Here is a 6185-nt window from a genome sequence, read left to right as displayed (position 1 = left end):
GAGGACGCGGAGCCCCTGACAGGACAGGTACGAAGGCGGTAATTCTGCCTGCTGTCTGCTGTCCGCCCTCCACATGTTCGTGAGGTTCTCGCATTGGGCTGTGGGTTCGGCGCTGGCCTAGGGCGCTGCACAGAGCCGGGTGTGTGACGGGGGCAGGCAGGGTTGGGCCGCGGCAGGGGTGGGTGCCCGCCGTGGTCTGGATGTTTGAACCCAGGCTCGACCTACCCCCCTGAGCTCTTCAGCCTGGTGTTCGACCTGGGTCAAAGTGCCTGTGCTTCAGAGTTCCTCCAGAACTGCAGGGGTCCTCCTCTTTTCTCGGGAGCGTCTGAGGCATCCCTGAACCCATACCAAGCCACAGGTTTCCTGTGGGCACATGGTTGAGAAATTTGTCTCAAACGGGGGGAAAAATTAGAGGACTTAAGCATCAGGGTCTACATATGGGTTTGGTGTGTGTGTACCCCCTCTACAGGGGTCCGCCTTATCTGTTGGCGTGATGACTCTTGAAAAGTCATCTTGCACATCTCTCGATTTCAGGCAGAACCACAGGTAAATCACACAGACGAGGAACTGCTGTTTTTAAAGACACAGAGATTTAGAAACTTACCCTCATTTATTGCAGTGAAGACAGCAGCAAGCCTTTACTGACCGTTTGCTATGAGGTAGAGGTTGACATTCTTTGCCTGGTATATTGCCAGAGCCTGAGCTGCGGGGATGTTAAAAGAGAAAATAACTTCATTACTACTATTATTTTTTAAATCCATTTTTGCTCAAATGTGTTAAGAAAATTCCTGGTTAAAGTTTTCTCTACTTCAAACTATTTCAGAACCTTCAGGATGCTAATGATATTTACTGTGAATTTCCATCTGGGGGTATGTATGGAGAGTTTCCCAGAGTTTACTGGGAAATACTATTTTTATTGGGTTATACCTCTGTTTAACGTTTGGTACAGTTTGGGAAATGCAGTTTCTGAATTAGAAATTCACTGGAAGGGGCAGTGCAGGCCAGTGCTTTTCTAACTTTTATGATGCAGCCATTTAATGGGGTCTTGTTAAAATACAGATTCCTATGGGTTCTGCATTTCTAAAAAGTTTCCAGGTAATGCTAATGCTACTATTTTGTGGACCACACTCTGAGAAGCAAGGGTGTGAATTACTGGATTAAAAGTTAGAGATCATTTTCTGCTTCCTTTCCTTAAGAACAAACTGCTGCCTTGGGTGAGTCACTTCATCGGTCCAGGCCTTAAAATAGGAGTCTGAACCCGGAGATCGCTAAGGCTCCTTTCAGATCTAACATGCTATTACTCCAGTTCTACTTGTGATAGCGAATTCCGTATAAAGTATTGTCAGTTTACCAAATTTTGTAATTTGGTTTAAACATTTCTAATAGGAATTAACTAGATAGAAAGCTTCCGATTTTATTATTGGGATAGCACAATAAAATTTTTCTTCAGGTTACTAAAACACATCTCTGCAACTTCCATCCTATTGATTTTAGGTTATCTCTTAGAATAATAATAATAAAAAAGTAATCCCTCTAAAAAGCTGACTCAAAAAATAACAGTGACAGCTATTTCTATCTCTTTTTCTTGGGGAGGAGTTACAGGGGATTGAATTCAGGGGCACTTGGCCACTGAGCCATATCCCTAGCCTTATTTTGTATTTTATTTAGAGACAGGGTCTCACTGAATTGCTTAGTGTCTTGCTTTTGCTGAGGCTGGCTTTGAACTCACGATCCTCCTGCCTCAGCCTCCTGAGCTGCTGCAATTACAGGTGGCGCACTGTGCCCAGCAATTTCTACCTTTTTTTTTTTTTAATTCAAAATGAACTGTCTTTATTTTTTCCATCATGTTTAAGAACTTTCTTTTGTAAATTTCTCCTTATTCTGCATGTATTGGGGCTTTAGCCTGACTTTGAAGGATGGGTGTGGCTTGCAAGACCAGAGGAATCATTCTAAACTGACAGTGGTGCAGAGATGAGACTGCATACATCAAATTCAGGATTGTTTGATTAATGGGAAAGAAATGGGATGGCAGTGAAAGATGTTGAGAAGATGAATATGTGGACAGAGCAGTCTTTTAGAGGATATATTTGTCTTACTGTTGTATATAAAGTAGTTGGAAATGAGAAAGGAAAGAAGAGTCAGGCTTCACATTATCAATAATAGGGGACTTAGATTGATGATTACAATGATGCTTTTTTATGTATAACAGATTACAGAATTTTTCATGGGCATGATCTCATTTGATTGAAGGATCCTTTGAATTAGGCAGAGCAACAGATGAGGCACCAAAAAAAATAAATTATTTGCCTTAATTTTCAAAACTACTAAATAGCAGACCAAAGTTATCACAGTAATAATGAAGGAGAAAGGAAGGATGCAGGAGGTAATACTAAGGAAGAATTGATAAGTTAGGCTTGACTGGATGTAGGGTACAAAGAAGTTTCTAGGGAGGAGTCAAAATAGTTGGGAGAATCATAATAACATTGATGGCTGCCACTTTAGGTTTTGCTCTGCCAGCTCTGTCATTGCTAGTGGCTTTCTGGAGTTACAAGTTGGGTGAGATTATAGTAGATAATTCCAGGTTGCTTGCTACCTATCTGTAGTTACTAGGTGTTTCTGGGGGTAACTTGGGATGTTTGTCCCATATGAATGAAAATGGAAACTGGGTCCTCATTGTCCCTGAAGAGGTAAGACTGAGAGATTACCTGATTCAAATGTATCTTCACGTCTTTGCCATCTTAGAGATTCTTAGAAATTCTGACTTAATATCATTTTCCTTTGAAAGTTTAGGCTGGTACTGGTTGAGCTTGGATGATGGACAGTTTAGGTGTACAGTGTGACCTCCCCAAGCTCCTTTATATCTTCTAGGGGCTTCACTGCAGAAGAGCAAGAGCCCTTGCTGCCCTTAGTGCCTAATTTCCCAGAATCTGTACATCATCTAGATCCCTCTTTATGGTTCTTTTACCCTGGAAGCATACAAGATTGAGTTAGTGTCATGATCAAATTCCATAGGACCTGGGGCTATCAGTGCAGTTTTAGCTTATTAGGCTCCTATCTAGAGAGGAAAGAGCTGTACCTACTGTGGTGGTGGTGATGGTGTGTGTATATGTGTGTGTTAGAGACAGAGACACAGATATCTCCCCTTCCCTCCATGGTTGTCTTTTAGGGTAGTGTTACTCTCTGGGAAAACTAGAGCCAATTTATTTATCTAGAGCCTGGTGTTGGTATGAGCTTCTATTCTACAGTGAGTGCCTTCTCTGTGCAAAGCACTGTGTTCAGTGCTTAGATCCTGGGATGGGTAAAATTCTGTGTCTTGGAGGAATTCATAATAGGATAAAGCATATAATATTTTAAATAAAATTTGGTATAGTCCAAAGTGCTACGTAAGGTATATCCAAGGTGCTGTTGTGAGGGCAGAGGAGGAAATGACTAACTACATGGAGAAGGTAGGAGAGTCTTCAGGAATGAGATGATTACCAAGTTGAGTCTTGAAGGATAAGGAGGGAGAATGGTTCTGGTAATATTTTTAATTTTGCAGAGGTGTAAGGGAAAAGTTAAGTAGATTCAAGTGACTGGAACTTAAGAGCATTTGGGGATCAAAGGAGAGGTGATTGGTTTGACTGGATTCATGATGAAGCCAGATTTTTATTAGTCTATAGTGCTGTGCTAAAAAGATTCAATTTTGTGGGCAGGGAAGCCACTGAAGGTTTTTAGACAGGGAGTGACATGTTTGCATTTTGGGAAGCCATCTGTGGAAATCGAATGAAGGGTGGAAATCAGGATCAGGGATATTGGGAGGCTCTTGTAATAACATGGATGTGATATAGGACTAAACTCAGGATTAAGTCAGTGGAACTGGAGAGAAAGGGGACAAATCTGAGGGAAACAGCAGAGACAGAATTAACTGAGTTAACTGAGTAATGAATGACTAATTGGTTGTTGAGAACAAGAAAGAGTTGTTGAGGATGACACAGTTTTCTATATTTGGTGGATAGTGGTGCCAGTAGCGAAGAGGGAATATAGAAGAGGAACCTTCTTTGAGGTGGAAGATATCAAGCCTGTTTTGGGTCATGTTGAACTTGAATGGTGTTTGGTATTTAGCTGACAGGTAGTGATATGGGTCTGAGGTTCAGCAGAGAATTTCTGCCTCGGAGTGGTGGTGGGTGTAGGTAGAAGTTGAAGTTGTGGGGATGGGTGAACTCTCCCAGCCACATTTATGGAAGGATGGAAAGGACAAAGATGAGAGGGATTGGTGTTCAAGGTAAGAAAGAATATTGCCCAGGAAGCTAGGAAAGGAGAAAATTCCAGAGAAGTGATTAGCAGTTTTGGCTGCTTCAGAGAGGTCAAGGAGGATGTGCTTAGGAAATTAACTTTGAGTTTAAGTAGTTAGGAGATTGTAGCCACTAGAACTCTTTTAAGTGTGAACAACATCAGTAGAGTGGTAGGGTTGGAGCCAGATTGCAGTGGATTGTGGTGTAGATGAGAACTGAGAATAGGGGAGTACATACATACTCACTTTCAGTAGTCCTTCAGGCAGGGAAGGGAAGAATAGAGATGGTGGTGGCTTGCACAGGAGGTGACAAGGATTAGATTCAGTTTTTCCTAGAATAGTATTGCCTAAACTAGAAGAACATGGTCTTCTGATGATGTGTTAGAGCTAGTAGAAGGAATGTTACTGAAGGCACTAGAGGAGATGATTGTTAAATCAGGTCCTTAGAGTGGAGGGGTTGCCTGTAAAAGAGAGGTACATGATTTCCATTGAAGAGAAATGATGGAAGAAAAGATAGAATTTACATTGAAAGAGGCAATGATGAATGCAGATATATCTAATTTGCAAAGGAATTCTTACCTAGTAGGCTCAGTTTTCTTTCTCAACAAGTTTATTTGCTAAGGGATAAGGACACTTGTATGAGATCCATCAGGAATAGGGACTTGAAAGTGGAAGAAGTAGCTTGAAAGAATTGTTCAGAGGAAAGAGAAAGAAAATAGAATTGAGATAAGCTCCAATAGTGCAGAATACCCTTTGGACTGAAATTCCACATTTATAGGCCTCTCCTCCTCTTTCCTCATAATAAAGGCTATCATATATTGAGTGTATTATATATCAGGCACTTTTTTAAGTGCTTCTCAGGCACTCTCATTTGCTTTTTACAATGATACCCTAGAAAAAGGTATTATTTGTTATAACCCTGTATTACAGAAAGGGAAATTGAGGCATGGAAGATTACTTAGACTTGGCAGTACTTCTGCAGACCTTTCTCTGCAGAAATGAAATTTCTTCTTTGAGGCATCCAAGGCAGAAATTTAATTCCAATTCCTGATTTTCTGGACCTTGAGGCTGCTAAGAGCCAGTCTCTGAGCATGATAGAGGCATGAATGGGCAGGGCATTGGGGTCAGTGTTGCTGCCAGCTTTTTGTAAGTATGTAGGGGAACTCTGAAATCCCCGAGTTATTTCAGCAGCATTCCGATTAGAAAGACAAGTGACTGACAGTGATTTGTCAAGTATTGCAGGCTGATACTGACACCTGAGACAGTAAATAAGAAGAGAGAACTTATTCCCATCCTATCACCCAGAAAAAGATTTTTTTCCTACCATTCACTTATGGAACTAGGCAGACCTATAACATTATATAATAACATAATGATTATTAACTCACCTTATGTGTTTTCCTAGTTAGTGTGATAGATAGGATTTGCAAGTAATATACACACCTGACTTGAGTGAAAGGGGAGAATGGTGGACTAGCATGGATAGAAGAGAAATGGACTTACCTTTTTCTGCTGCAGCCACCGGAGCATCATCTCTGTGTCCTTCCTCTGGAGGTTGCCATGGATACGCCTTTGCATGGTGATTTGAGATTGATTTCTATTACGATCAGATGATGACGTGGGTTTAAAAAGGGAAAGACCGAGTGATCTGCTTCTGGGGAGTGGCCGATGAGCTGCTCAAACAGTAGAGCCCAGCACATCCAGTAGAGCCCAGCACAGCTGAGGTGGCTGTGGCTTTGTTGGCTGCTTTGGCTTTTGCTGAAGTTGTGAAATGGTGCATCTCTCTCTTTAGAGCGCAGGCTCAGGGTTCCCTGTCTGCAGGGTCCTAGTGCCAGGAACCTGCTACTTGATTCAGGGGGAGGAACCATCAGGAGCTTCAAAACTGGCTAAGTTCTGCTCTCACTGGGGGGGGGGG

General features: G+C 41.9%; 1 protein-coding gene and 1 long non-coding RNA gene across 5 annotated transcripts in view; one reads left to right on the top strand and one right to left on the bottom strand.

The window, feature by feature from the left end:
- LOC125611832 overlaps positions 1–6146 on the bottom strand; it is a 6314-nt gene extending 168 nt beyond the window's left edge. The window contains exons 1-2 of the long non-coding RNA XR_007342065.1: positions 5774–6146; positions 605–703 (exon numbers count right to left, since the gene is read on the bottom strand). This is a non-coding gene — a long non-coding RNA (uncharacterized LOC125611832). The remainder of the gene's footprint in view (positions 1–604; positions 704–5773) is intronic.
- The window catches only part of Dctn1 (dynactin subunit 1), a 31377-nt gene that overhangs the window by 201 nt on the left and 24991 nt on the right, over positions 1–6185 (top strand). For 2 of the 4 annotated variants that reach the window (XM_015499810.1, XM_048787384.1), the window contains exon 1: positions 7–27. The exons of 1 other annotated variant lie outside the window; for it this stretch is intronic. The gene's annotated coding sequence lies outside the window, so the exon portion shown is untranslated. Of the gene's footprint in view, positions 140–6185 lie in introns of all 4 variants that reach the window. One more of the 4 variants, XM_048787385.1, reaches the window with a different exon arrangement.

This window comes from Marmota marmota, unplaced genomic scaffold (genome assembly GCF_001458135.2).
Source record: "Marmota marmota marmota unplaced genomic scaffold, marMar, whole genome shotgun sequence".
NCBI lineage: Eukaryota > Metazoa > Chordata > Mammalia > Rodentia > Sciuridae > Marmota > Marmota marmota.
The sequence above is the reverse complement of the archived record's forward strand: the minus strand, read 5'-3'. Positions and strand labels throughout refer to the sequence as shown.